Source organism: Staurois parvus, unplaced genomic scaffold, assembly GCF_062004578.1.
Source record: "Staurois parvus isolate SC_StPar_1 unplaced genomic scaffold, SC_StPar_1.0 ptg000355l, whole genome shotgun sequence".
In the NCBI taxonomy this organism is placed as follows: Eukaryota; Metazoa; Chordata; class Amphibia; order Anura; family Ranidae; genus Staurois; species Staurois parvus.
Window position 1 is genome coordinate 1,359,390 of NW_028318151.1, and position 14,854 is coordinate 1,374,243.

General features: G+C 41.0%; 1 protein-coding gene and 1 long non-coding RNA gene across 2 annotated transcripts in view; one reads left to right on the forward strand and one right to left on the reverse strand.

The window, feature by feature from the left end:
• The window catches only part of MARCHF3 (membrane associated ring-CH-type finger 3), a 342,991-nt gene that overhangs the window by 125,271 nt on the left and 202,866 nt on the right, over positions 1 to 14,854 (forward strand). The gene's annotated exons all lie outside the window — the stretch shown is intronic.
• On the reverse strand, positions 6,890 to 13,212 carry LOC149456596 (uncharacterized). The gene is made up of 3 exons (XR_016313851.1): positions 13,080 to 13,212; positions 9,031 to 9,098; positions 6,890 to 7,005 (listed from the first exon to the last, which is right to left on the reverse strand). It is a non-coding gene; the product is annotated as an uncharacterized LOC149456596 (long non-coding RNA).

Here is a 14,854-nt window from a genome sequence, read left to right on the forward strand (position 1 = left end):
AGGACTCTATGGATCTTCCAATCAGGTCACCAGAAAAGCTGACAGGCGGACCTGATCGGAATGGCCAAATGAAAGGGGCCTTAGTGTGTCCATTTTATTCTTGATCAAGCTATGCTTCTGCATTGGAGGTTGGGGATCTGGCTGTTCTGCCTGGTAGTGGTGCTTGGACAACACATCTTGCTTCTTTCAATTATATATACTTATATATATACAGATAAAACACTTATCATCATGAATGTAATTTGAATGTCTATTTAGCTGCTTGTTTGATGTTCAGCTTTAAGGGATCTTGATTAAGCATCCCTTACACGTCTAGGGAATTTCACCATATGGCTTCCATACTGTTGCTTTGGAGCAAAAAAATATATTTATTGCAGGTGATTGAAGCATTTAAGTTTTCAGTCATGTTCCTAGTCATTACCAATACTGAGATAGGTTTGATCCTTCAAATGCAGTGATTGAAGACTGTGTAATTTAGTCTGCCATCTGGCAATGATTGACATGTTTTCATACTTGCAATGTATTGAAAGCAAAAAAATTCGATGCAGGATAGGAAGTGTGTTGAGCTAAAGTAAATGACAACGTTTTAGTGTGGAAGGATTGGACTAACATGTTCAGAGGGCAATGGGTTCATTGTTGATAACTGGACAGCAAACTGGTAAAGACCTTTTGGAATACAGAAAGATTTATATCCTTTGTGGAGACAGCATGCAGATCAGTGGAATGACAGCACATACAAAATGAAAAGATTTTTTTTTTTTTCTAACTGCGGTACTTTAAACAGCCAGCACAATAGAAAGTTGATTGTTGGGAACGACCTTAAAGACGTGGTTCACATTAGCCGACCGGATGAATGTGACTTGTAATCATTGTTCCATGTTAGAAACCGGCCAACGTTATTTAGAAATTATTTTGAGAATGGTAACAACTGTGTTAGTTAGACGGAAACAACAAAAACGAGAACAATCTGAATTATTTCCAGCTTAGTGCTTATCACTTCCTTTGTTTCTGGCAAACTTCCAGCTCAGACATTTGCTTCTTATGGTAACCTGGTTGATGATCAAGAACTAGTCAACCAGTCTTCAAGCAGCTTTCTTGACAGGTCTACAGGTAAGGCAAATTAAGGGTTGTATTTCCATCTCATGGCTCAATGGTATGCCTCAAGATGTTATTAGCATGGTTGGACCTTTTAAGCGTAGTTGGACCTTTATTAACAGTGGATTGTTTTTATTAACCACTTGTCCTCCAGAGGATTTTACCCCCTTTCCTGACCAGGCAATTTTTGGAGCTGCGTTACTTTAACTGACAATTGTGTGGTTAAGCAACTCTGCACCAAATCAAATTTATGTCCTTTTTTTCTCACAAGCTTTGTTTTGGTGGTATTTGATTGCCTGTGCTATTTCTGGATTATAAACACAGTATTCTGTGTGAGCGCTTTCCACTGTAAGCACACTGCTTTGTATGGCTCTGCTATGCAAGTGCAGGAGCTGACAGGAGAGCGATCTCTGTTGTTTATACAGGTCTCTCCCTCTTTAGAGATACTCGGCGATCACTGAGTTGCCAGAGAGTAATCACTGGCCCGGATCCGTTGATTGACAGCCGAGGCCACGAATGGTGTTGTATGACACAAAAAAGTGGAGTAACAAAAAGTAAAATCTGACACATTCCACCCAAAACCCCCAAAATGGACTGGACAAAATTATTGGCACCTTCTCAAAATTGTATGGAATAATTGCATTCCAAGTTTATGATGCTCCTGTAATTTGTAATTAAACTCACCTGTAACAATTAACGGGGTTCTGACAATATAGAAATCACATTGGCAACCAGTTAAAATGATGAAAAATTGACGTAACCTTTCTGTTGTGTGTCTCTGTGTGCCACATGGAGCATGGAGAAGAGAGAGAGCAGCAAAGAAATGTCTGAGGATTTGAGAACATAAATTGTGGAAAAGCATGGACAAGCCCAAGGTTACAAGTCCATCTCCAGAGTTCTTAATGTTCCTGTGTCCAATGTGTGCAACATTGTCAGGAAGTTTACATTGAGCAGAAATTGATCAAAGATTGCAATGAAGGATTGTTTGAATGGTGAATAAAGAATCTCAATCAACTTCCAGACAAATTCAAGCTGACCTTCAGGCACAGGGTACAATTGTGTCAGCTTGTACTATACGTCGCAATCTGAATGAAAAGGGACGCTATGGTAGGAGACCCAGGAGGACCCCACTGCTGACACAGAAACATAAAAAAGCCAGACTGGAGTTTGCCAAAACATACTGTGCTGTGGATACATGAAACAAAATTACAGGTTTTTGGTAAAACCCATCATTGTACTGCTTTCACATAAAGCAATGAGGCCTTTAAGCCCTGGTTCACGCTGATGCGGTCCGGAATTTGCAGCGTTTTCTGTGCAAATTTAGCACCGCATTAGAATTGCGCTCCGTTCATGCGAACCACTGTGGGTGTGTATGTTAAGTTAACACCCCGAAAGCGGTCCGCAAAACGCGGTGCGATGTGCAGAATCGGATTGCATAGGTGTGAATACCCAGTGTGGGTGCGGTGCCATTAGAGCCATACAAAATGTACGGCTCCAATGGCACCGCACACAAATCGCATGTGATTTGCACAGGCAAGCAGTGCGGTTCCTGTGCGAATCACATGTGATATATTGCACCGCATGTAGTATTATTATTATACAGGATTTATATAGCGCCAACAGTTTGCTCAGCGCTTTACAATATAACGGGAGACAATACAGCAACATTACAGTTCAATACAAGAGGGTTAGGAGGACCCTGCTTCTTGGAGCTTACAATCTAAGAGTATGTTAACCCAGGCTAAAGAAAAGAATACAGTCCTTACAGTCAAACATGGTGGAGGTTCACTGATTTGGGGTTGCTTTGCTGCTTCAGGCACTGGATGTCTTGACCGTGTGCATGGCATTATGAAATCTGAAGACTACCAAAGATATTTGGGAGTGCAATGTAGGGCCCAGTGTCAGAAAGTTGGATCTCGCCGTCAAAGGTCATGGATCTTACAGCAGGACAATGACCCAAAGTACTCGTCAGAAAGCACCCAGAAATGGTTTACAACAAAGTGCTGGAGAGTACTGAAATGAGTCCAGATCTCAATCCCGTAGAACACCTGTGGAGAGATCTCAAAACAGCAGTTGGGAAAAGGAACCCTTCCAGTCTGAGAGATCTAGAGCAGTTGGCAAAGGAAGAGTTGTCCAAAATGCCAGTAGAGAGCTGTAAGAAACTCAGTGATGGTTATAGGAAGCGATTGATTTCAGTTATTTTTTCCAAGGGGTGTGCTACCAAATATCAAGTTGAGGGTGACAATAATTGTGTCAAGTCCGTTTTTGGAGTTTTGTGTGGAATGTGTCAGATTTGGCTTTTTTGTTTCTCCACTTTTTTGTGTCATACAATAAAAACAAAAGAAATAAACATGAGAATGTCTAAACATTTGTAAATGCAGCAATTTTCTGGGTCAAGTGGTGCATTATCAGACAGAAATGCAGGGGTGACAATATTTTTGGCCATGACTGTGTTTACTAATAGTTTTATCCTGTATAACTATTATGCTACGTTTTACCCACCTGATCAAGTTGCATGTAAGACATCTATCATTCAGCATCCACATTGTCACATTCTGGCTCTTGTTCAGTATTTATGTCTATACCAGGGAGGTCCAATTATTTCCATCCTGGCCCATATTATCAGTTGTACGGGATGATAGGAAACTCAGAAGAAGGGAATTTCGATAAGGATACTGGCATTTTTTTTTTTTTTTTGTTATTCAGATACCAGAGAGCACCTCACAAAATAAGTAGGAGGGTGATTTGTGCACACTTCCTGAAGCCTGTGTTATGTAACTCCCTCTGTTTCTCTCTTCACCAGTCACATTTAGACTTGCAAGGCAGGTTTGAATTTCATTGATTGCTAAAAGAACTTATTAGTAATATTATATTATTATTATTTCTTAATATTAGGCGTTTTGTATATGTAAAACAAAAAGAAACCTGCAGAGGTTATTCCAACAACCCTACCAACTGTGTTTTACAATGACCAACAAATAGGACTGGGGTGGACTGGCACAACACAGCAAAGTCTAAATATAAACCTGATGTTCTTAAATCGGCGTTCCACTCACTCTGTAAAAAAAAGTAAGTCAGCAGCTACAAAAACTGTAGCTGCTGACTTGTAGCCTCCCTGGTGGTATTCCTGAGTGTAGCTCGGGGTAAAGTTTCAGTACCACAAGCGGTAACTCCGAGCTACTCCGGGATCTTTTCTTCTCTTACCTTGTCCTGCGCTCCCGCGATGTCCCTTCTGCAGTGTCCCCTGTAATGTCCTCTGGAGGATGCCGGTATCCATCTTCTGGGTTCCGTCCCCTGCGAGCGTTGGGACGTATGGGGATGGCACTGGCGGGAAATTTGAAAATAACGAAAAGGGACATTCACTAAAATCACATAGTAAAACATTACTGTATCAAACCATTTCACATGCATTTTGTCCCTAGTGCTTTGTCCTGTGCCCTGCCTACATTTTTACTGTTCTTTCTGCCTAGAAACTGAGAAACGTCCATGGTGTCCAAAAAGTGTCCCTTTAGGTCAAAATCGGTTTTAGACCAGCTAGAGAACAGCGATAGTAAATTAGAACTACTTGCAGAATTGAGTGATAATGATTCGTGGGGAAATTCGTCATCAGACACTGAAAACGATTTTGCAACTTTGCTCAGTGATGTGCTAACTTGGTGCTATATTTCAAATTTCAGTGTTTTTGGTTTGATTATATTATTGAATTAAATTTATTATTTTTTATGATTATTTATTAAATTATAATTTATTATTTTGTGTTTCAAATTTTAACATACCCGGGATGTTTACTAGACTCTTGTTCGGACAGATTTCAGTGAGTTATTCCTAAAAATTACAGGCCTACAATACAAAAAATACATATTTCCATGCAAAAAAATGTACCACTTTGAGCACAGAACTATGGACATAATCAGACCACTAGAGAGGTTAAAAAACAGCCACTCACCTGTCCCACGATCCCGTGTTGCCCCCCGCCGCAGCCCGTTTGACCGGCCGTCCGGTATTCCAGGAGACCGGCATCTTCAGTGTGCGCACACAGCTGTGACAGCTTGCGGCTTCACGGCCGGGTGCCCACTGCGTATGTGCAAGTAGCGCTGCGCTTCCTGAATGGCCCCCTCATCTTCTGGGACCTGTCACGTGTCCCACAAGACTTTGGGGAGGGAGGGTAGGAGGACAACTTCCGTTTCCGATCGCCTAGGCCAGGGGTGGGCAACTGTGGCCCTCCAGCTGTTATAGAACTACAAGTCCCATGAGGCATTGCAAAACTGTCAGTTACAAGCATGACTCTCAAAGGCAGAGGCATGATGGGACTTGTAGTTCACCGACAGCTGGAGGGCCACAGTTGCCCAGCCCTGGCCTAGGCGATCTCAGTGGAAGTGGGAGTGGGTACCTGTCAAATTCGGGTACCCGGTCACCCGCTCCCCATTAAGGATTGGCACCTTTGGGGAGTGGGGGGCTCCCCAAAGGTGCCAGTCCTTAATGTGGAGCGGGGGACCAATCTTTAAAGTGGAACTTCCTCTTTTGGGTGGAACTCTGCTTTAATAAAGTGTAAGTAAACCCTAACCATGAACTTGTCTAATTTGCTCCGCTTTGGTCTGCTAAGTATACGATTGAACATATTTTGTTCTGTCTGTTTGAGAAGTGATTTTAAGTTGACTTTTGCCAGAAACCTTGTGGGCTGATTACCTTACTGTGCTCTCTGCCTAGGCAAAGAAGCCTGAAGTCTTTGTAATGCATCAAAAATGAAGTAGGCAGGGCTGAACAACACATGCTTTGAAATTCAGAGCCAGAAAAACACCATGTTGTTATGTCAGACAGGAAGGCAGGAGCATACTAAATTTCTGCTACATCAATTATTATTCTGTACGTCCAGTGTATTTAAAAGGATAAAACAGAGGAAAAGTATTGCAGAGATGTGCAAAATTTATATTCTTTTTTTTTTTAAATTTTGCTTTTTTACCGGAGTATACCATTGCTATGGGTATTACTTTTGCAAATTGATTTATATAAAGAAGCCCTAAGATTGTTAATTTAGGAAAAATTGTTACTTGAGCAATATCAGACATTTTAAAATGATTATAGTGAATTAGAATTAATGGTAACCTGTTTATATTATTTTTATATTACATGGCTTTATTTTTTACAGGAAAAGAAAGGATTGCAGATCCAAAGCCAGAGATTAAATTTTAGAAAATGTAGCCTCAGTTTTTTAGTATAATATACGATTGCAATAATAATATGGTATGTGCTTTGCAGTTGTACGAATTTGCCTGAAAAGAAAAAATGGAATACATTAAGTCAGACATTTTAACAACATAAATTGCTTATAAAAATATAGGAAAGTGGAAATCTGTACTTTTTTGGTTTACTTAAACCAAACTAGCGTTACTGTACAATGACTAAAGTATTATTTAGTTTGATGTTATGATCTGGGTGTCTTGCTAAAAATAATTAAAAGGGTAGGTACACCCAAACTGATATTTTAGATTATTAGAAGTTCGTGAGAAGCTCCATCCACTTCTTGTACATCCCAAGAACTCTGATGGTGAGATTTTCTTACTGTACTACCAGGTCTCTTCTCCCTCCTGGAAGAGTCAGTTTTTGTGCTGTGTTCTTCTTGTATCCAGTTTTATATAATATTAAACTGTTTGGGTGGTAATTGAATAGTGAATGAAGTACAATAAATATGAACAGTTTTGGGGCACCAAAATCACACTTCTATGTGCTGGCTTAAAATTTGTGTCCATTCTTGGTGGAATTATTCCATAACAAGACAGTTGTGGAGTAGCAAGGATGTGTGCAAATGGCGGGTTTAATCAGATTCTTTCACAGAAACATCCTACCGCCTGTGTCCATCCCTGTTGGTGAGTACATTTAACAGACTTCTCATGTGGAATAGTAGTTTTTGAGCTAGGAAGAAAGAGAGTGACATTTGTTTACCATTCTAATAGTTGAAAGATGAAATAACAAAACCAGCTTTTGCTGTAATATCTACCTTCAATTGACAAATTTCCCCCACAGTACTTTTTTTCTGCCACTAGATGTTCTCAGTCTGATGGCCAGCATCATTATCCACTTGGGGGCGTTTGAGTGTTTGTACCGGGATCATGCCTGCAGCTGCAGCATTCATCCCCACACACCACCAACCGCCTTCCATGGCTTACTTGGGCTCTCCTGTCTCACCAAGAACCTGAGCAACCATTCGGCACTTCCGTCGACTGGTTGGATTGGCTTTGTTCGGCTATCCGCTCTGATAACCTGGGTGACCTGACATCACTTCCGATTTACCTGGATGTCAGTGGTGCCAATCTTGGTGTTTTGAATGCTTTTAAGAGCAGAGGAGGGATTTGGGGTCTTATAGATTCCAGATCCTTCCATAAAAAGTACCTGTCACATGCCTATTGCTGCCACAAGAATGTTTACATTCATTGTGACAGCAATAAAAGTGATGAAAGAAAAAATTTTAAGCAAAAATAAAATAGATTGATAATTAATAAATAAATAAATACCCCCCTAAGTTATGGAAATAAGGACCACCACAACTGGGAGACTGTAATATGACATTTTCTTTTTTGGATTTAGGTACGCTTTAATAAGTTTTCACAATTCTGTATATCCGGATTTAATAATGAGTTATTACTGAGGCTACTTAGGGAGTACGCAAGGTAGGAGCAGACATATTCGCTAAGTAATAATTATCAGGTTCTTCTGTTTATTGACATAATAGTAAGCTCAGCAGGTTTGGCTAATAAATAGCAAAACCCATTAAAAGCAAGAGGGGTAAACTGCTACAATACTGGTTACTTTCTAAGCTTAATGCTCTGTTAAGACTACTTTGAGGCCTTTTTAATAAATCAGCTAATTTTGTTCCAGTAGTCTTGTGATTTTGGCACCCCTGGTAAACATCATAACGAGATCTGTGACTTCAGTTCTGCAGTTGAGCTGGTGAATCACTAGTTAATAAAGCCAGGATAAGTAGGACAGTTCCAGAACCTGTACTTTTATAGTAAGGCAGCAATGACAGCACATCTATGTCTCAGTCCCCACATGATTACTTTAGGTTGACTTTTAGATCAGCCATTATTGCTATGCCCGTTAAGTAATATTTCACACCATACATTCTAAATCCTGCTTGTCCTGAGTTTTTAAGACACAGGTCTTTAAATGCCAACTTCTTTTAGTATTATAGCAATACATCTTCTATCTTACAGAATATATACTCGGAAAGTACTGAACCTTCAAAGTGACACTTGCACACAAATTATGGAGAATGTTCCCCGGTACATAACAGTTAATCAGATCATTTCTGGAGTTACTACTGAGTGGTTTAGCCATCAAATGTTATTATGACACCCAGTGACAGTTAACATGGAAAAAAAAGTTTAAAAAAAAAAAATGTCAATGGCTTCCCAGTGTCCCCAGTCACAGTGCTGTCACCACATTTCCTTGTCAGGCAAGATTAATGTTCCATCCAGTGACAAGACGATAGCTTATGGGACTAGTGCATAATGCGGTGAATGGATAATGCAATAAGAACTCACACGTTTTATCGGTATTATTATTTTATTTTATGGGTGTTAGCAACTAACTTGAATGGTTTGTGTTGTGTAGCTTAGTGCAGGTAACACAGTAAATGCAATGCTCAATTTTCACATACATTATATAAACAGGCAAAATCACATCTGATAGCAGCTGTATTACAAAAAGCTTCCATTTCAAAAGACCTACAGACTTCATAGTGGCACCATCTGTTTAATAAGCTTGCCTGGTTTTTCCAACTGTGTATGACTGCCTTTTATGGCTAATGGCACAGAGCTTTGTTTTTTAATCAAATCACATATTTTACTCATATTGACAATTTTATTCCAAGTCTTCTTTATTATAATCCCCCTCATTAAGCGATAGTGACAGTATTAGTAACATTCTTTTACATACCTGGGTGGCAGCCTGATGTTCTGTGTTTTAGATCTACCAACAACTAGTGTGAAGTGTAAAAAGTTTATCTGTAAATAATAGAAAGAAAGTGCACTTCATCAGTTATTATCAGTAAAAATGTATTAAAAGTATATATCTCATACTCAAAGTTGCTAGGTAAAAGAGAATATAAACATGTTTAATTTGAGGGTATGTACATCCAAATTGGAGGAAGGGTTTAGGAATTACAGCTCTTAAGAGTAGCCACCCCCCCCCCCCTTTCAAGGGACTAAAAGTAATTGGACAATTGAATATAACCATAAATAAAATGTTCACTTTTAGTATTTTGTTGAGAATCCATTAATGGCAATGACTGCCTGAAGTCTGTAACTCATGGACATTACCAAAGACTGGGTTTCCTCCTTTCTGATGCTTTACCAGGCTTTAACTTCAGCAGTCTTCAGTTGTTCTTTGTGGGTCTTTCTGCGTTTAGTTTTGCCTTCATCAAGTGAAATGCATGCTCAATTGGGTTGAGATCAGGTGATTGACTCGGCCATTGCAGAATATTCCACTTCCTTTCCTTCAAAAGCTCCTGGGTTGCTTTTGCAGTGTGTTTTGGATCAGTGTCCATCTATACTGTGAAGCACCATCCAATCAACTTTGCTGCATTTGTCTGAATCTGGGCTGACAGTATATCTCTAAACACTGCAGAATTCATACGGCTGCTTCTGTCTTCTGTCACATCATCAATAAACACCAATGACCCATTGCCACTGGAAGCCATGATTGCCCATGCCATCACACTGCCTCCAGCATGCTTTACAGATGACGTTGTGTGCTTTGGATCATGAACTGTTCCAAACCTTCTCCACGCTTTTTTTTCCCCATCATTCTGGTACAGATTAATCCTAATTTCATCCGTCCAAAGAATGTTTTTCCAGAACTGGTCTGGCTTTTTTAGATGTTTTTTGGCAAATTTCAATCTGGCTTTTCTATTTTTCAGGCCTTGTTGTGAACCTTCTATATTGCTCTCGTGAAGTCTTCTCTTGATTGTAGACTTGACAATGATACGCCCACCTCCTGGAGAGTGTCCTTCACTTGTCTGGATGTTATGAATGGGGTTTTCTTTACCATAGAGAGGATCCTGCAATCATCCACCACTGTTGTCTTCCGTGGACATCCATACCTTTTTATGTTGCTGAGCTCACCAGTGCGTTCTTTCCTCAGAATGTACCAAACTGTTGATTTGGCCACTCCTAATGTTGCTGCTATCTCTCCTTGGATTTGTTTAGTTTTTGAATCTTTACAATGGCCTGTTTCACTTGCATGGAGAGCTCCTTTGAACGCATGATGTAGGTTCACAGTAATAGATTCCAAATGCAAATACCATTCAACTGCAGACCTTTTACCTGCTTAGTTGATGAAGAAGTAACAAAAGAGTAGCCCAGAGTGTGCGCTTTCAGCCCATATCTAATATACAACTATAGCTTGAATATGTTTTGGTAAATACCTGAAAAAAACTAGAATTGTGCCTGTGTCCAAATGTATATGGACCTAACTATATGTGTGTGTGTGTGTGTGTGTGTGTGTGTGTGTGTGTGTGTGTGTGTGTGTGTATATGTATATATACACACACACACACACACAATATTCAAAAATAAAAGGTTTATTCTTCATTTCAGGGCAGTGGTCTGAACCATGCAAATAATTCCTTTGTGCCCCAATGGCACATACAAAGTCAGTGACTAACCATTAAAATATAGCCTAATATTATAGATCCAGTTTTTCCAAACTGATTACAGGTATTTCAGGCTTTTTGGCCATCATTAGTGCAGTGTATGGAAACTGTGGCTTTTATGGATTACGGCTTTGGACCCAACCAGACAGTGCAACCATACATTGTGACTGAGGTGTAGGTTGGACAGAACACATGCGGAGAGCAGAGGGGCACACAAGGCTTTTATTAAGTAGTGGGCGCACGATAAGTATAGCAAGGTTTTGGCAAAACAAGACACGGGTACATTGCGGCCACGCTGTGCCCGCCGAGACAAAGGGAGGGGGCGCGCGGCGACATCCAGGTGGCCTGCATGTGGGGAGGCAGACTCCTCAGCGCTCGGCCATGGAGAGGTGTGGGGAATCACAGCAGGAGGCAGCTCCCTGGTGCCCAGCACACCACTTTATGTGGGCTACATGCGGGCGCAGGGGCATGTAATGGGGAATTGGGGGTGCAGGGAACCGGGGGGGGGAGAAAGGGAGAAGGGGAGGGGGGAACGCGAGATACATGTTATGGTGAGAAGGGACCTAAGGAATCGGAAAGCTCTCTTCCAAGAACAGAAGGTATCCACATACATACATGGACTGAGTGGGAAATATTAAGCTGTACAGTGCTGAGTAGGCCTCAAAGCTGAGATCTTGCTACCTCTGAGACAAGTGAGCATAATGGCTTGCCATGATAGCCATCAGCTGGGGGTACTGCAATGGATGTATCCAAATGATAGTCCTGGGTCTGTTCAGTGTTGAGAGATGAGCAAGGTTCAGATTCTAGCTCCACCTACTCTCAAGCAGGAATAGGCAATAGCATGCATTTTGGAAAAAAGCGCTTCCTCTTCATCAGCCCACCCTCATAGGGCTACCCACTTCTTAAAACCTTTGTCAGGTTTTAAGATCTGTAGTTCTGCCTGTGTCTCCACTAGGGAGATCTCCCCTCATTTTCTGGTTCTTGTTGGTGCTGGTGAGCACTTTTTTTTTTTTTTGTTTTGTGTACCCTGGCTGTTATTCTGGTATCAAGCATGGTCTGTTGTCTTTTTTTTTTTTTTTTTTTAGTCTGCTGCCTACCCTAGCGGCTGTGTAGGTTTTCCCCTATAATTTACATAAAACCTAGTGAAGAAGAATAGTTTTTTTTTTTTTGCTTTTTTCTTTGACTCTTTATTTCCTGTATGATTGCCTTGTGATACACAGCCAAGGTTTTAAAGTTTTATTAGTTTAATTTTAGTAACCCTCCTCCATTGTATCAATGGTTAAGGTGATATCACACTGCCCCATTGTAGTTTGGCTACAGCACCGGTGCAGCACAGTGTACCCATAGTTTCCTATAGAATTCTATTATGTCCTGCATTTTTGGTGCATTTTCTGAAAGTGCAACAAAAGTCCTGCATGCATCAAATTATAGACACAAAACTGCAAATAAGAATCGGCACAACTACAGTAAGTAGAAAAAAAAGAAATGCTATAAAGAGATGTTCTTTATTATTGGACCCCTTTAATATTCAGTTTGGATTCCAGCTGTCTTCCATTTTGCTTAGGTTGATGTTGTGCGAAATCACTGTGTAGCCTGTGTTCTGTCTGCTCTTCTCCCAAGTGATGGCTGTATTCTCTCTTTTCCTTCCTCTTCTAATTTATTCCATAATCTGTCCCATCTGCTTACTCAAGTTACTTACTGTTATCTCATCTCAAATGTCTGCATTTTTCTTCTTATCGTATTATTTTCCATTTATCTGCCTTTCAGTACTCTGTGCTGTGACCCAGCTTAGGTTACCCTTTTTACAGTGCCAGAGCTCAGCACAAGCTAACATTTTCAGGGCACGTTGTACCAGGCTTTTGAGATGCGAATCCAATGATGTTTGGTTAGTGGCTCAATAATTAGCTGCTGAAACTGGCCTTTAGATCGAAGCTGCAAGTCTCTAAAAAAAGAACTATTTTGCCCCCAAAATGTGAGCTATGTTTCAGGAAATTTTGCTAAAATATAGGAGAAATCTTCCGCTTCAAGACGAAAGCAAATAGAATATTTAAATAAAAAAAAAACACCAGTGAATGCAGTTCTGTATTAATTGCAAATTATTAAATGTATTTTAGGTGCATTTAGTATAAACATCTGTATTTGACTTGATTTGAACTCTTGAAGGGGTGTCAAATGCAATTTCTCAAAGGGTCTGTTGTATCTGTAAGACTAGATGTCCAGAGCACTTCACCCCTCCCCCCCCCCCTTACATCAGTTGTCAAGAGCCCTTCCACCATCAGAAGTCAAGAGTCCTCCCCCCGCCATCCCTTACATCACAGTGCATCCCACTTACCTTGTGCTGCTGCCGTAAAGAAGTTGGGGATGGAGCTGGAAAGCAGAAAGTGCAGTTTCTGGAGGAGGCCAGAGTCTGCTGAATGCTGAGACCAGGGGAGGCGGAGATGAGGGGTGCTGTGGCTGCACCGCAGAGAGGCACAGAGTCTGTAGGAGGAGTTCTGTCCTCCTCTGCTGCTGACTGATAAGAGGAGTGCCATTGCTGCAGGAGAGATGCAAGGCCACATGAAATTACCTGGCAGTCTGGATTACACAACCTTTAGCTTGGGAGAGGGAAGAGCACTACTTGGTGTTAGGTAGGCCGTAAATGATACAATTTGGGGAAATCAAGTGAAAAGCACTTGATTCCCCCATCAACACATCAACACAGTCAATATTGATGGGGAATCTTCCCCCGCAGATCTATTGTGTTCTATAGCCACCAGCAGTAATTGCATATGAACACATTCTGGCAGGCCGGTTGTACTGAAGTCAAGTTCAGTTCAAGCAGCCTGCCCACACAAGGATCGAATCTTGGTCCCTGCTGAACCAGCCAAGATTTTATCTGTCTGTGGCCGGCTTTAATCTTGTGTCTTGCATTCACATGGGCTGGCAAAGAACATGCTGACAGTAGAGTACAAGAGAAAGATATTATCAGTTTGTTGCTGATGTCACTTTCCAGTCAAAGGCTGGGGTCAAGGGAGTGACCATGCTGTGTTGCTTGACTGCAGTAGAGAAAAGCAAGGTCTCCATTCTGGCTGTGTTGTCTGGCTGGTCTCTGCATATCCAAGGTGGGAATGGACAGAAGTACAAATAATTTAACAGGTCAACATCTCCCCTGTATGTATTTCAACTGTGTATTTAGCTGCTTGCCTTGTTCACCTCTAAGTAATGAATAAACCATATACATAACCATGTATTGCTTTGCATTTAGAAAAATGTGCTTCAATCAAAGCTAGGAAAATATAAACTATAATACATCTCTTACAGTATCTCTGCATTTATTCCACTCATAACAAAGTGCAATTATTAATTATTGTATTCTATGTATGTAAAGCTTTAGAAAATAGTTATATATCAGTTTACTTTGGTGGAAAAAACATGAACTTTGGTGGACACTTGTAGGTTACTGCTTTTATACATTACTGCTGTTTTGCTTTACCTTACTTAAAAAATGCTGGTAAAACAGAGAAAATGATGTATACCATTACCTGGTGCATATATGTAGACTCTTGGCAAGTGGGCTTTATCGCCGCATATATGCATCTGTTGGTAAACACTGCATCTGCACCTATTGGTCCCTGCACGTTCCCAGCCCAGTAACGACCAATTACTGGAAAGCTCTCAATGCATACTTGCGATCAGGGGCTTTCAATTCTTGTGACCACTGTGACTGCCAGTGGCAACGGTCACATGATCGGAAAGCCTGCCTTAGATCGACTTAAAGGATCGGGAGAGCCGCGGCAAGAAGGTTTTAAATGCTTACCTGCAGTGTTTGTCCTTTCCATAAATAATTTTTGTTCCCTTGCAATGTGCCTTAACTGCTTCCTGACCACCCTAATACAGAAATACTGCTACAGGGAGGCAAGGCTGTGCAAAATCACATGTATATATATACGTGATTTAGCAGTTCTGGGCAGGGGGCGCGCAAGCGCCCTACTCTCGCCGCTATTCGTGGCTGTCAATCACCTGGTCGAGTCCGGTAATTACCTGTCGGCGCCCGGTGATTACTCTGCATCTCCGACAGTCTTCCTCCTTGTCATCTTGCACACTGCTCGGGATGGCTGTGTACAGCAA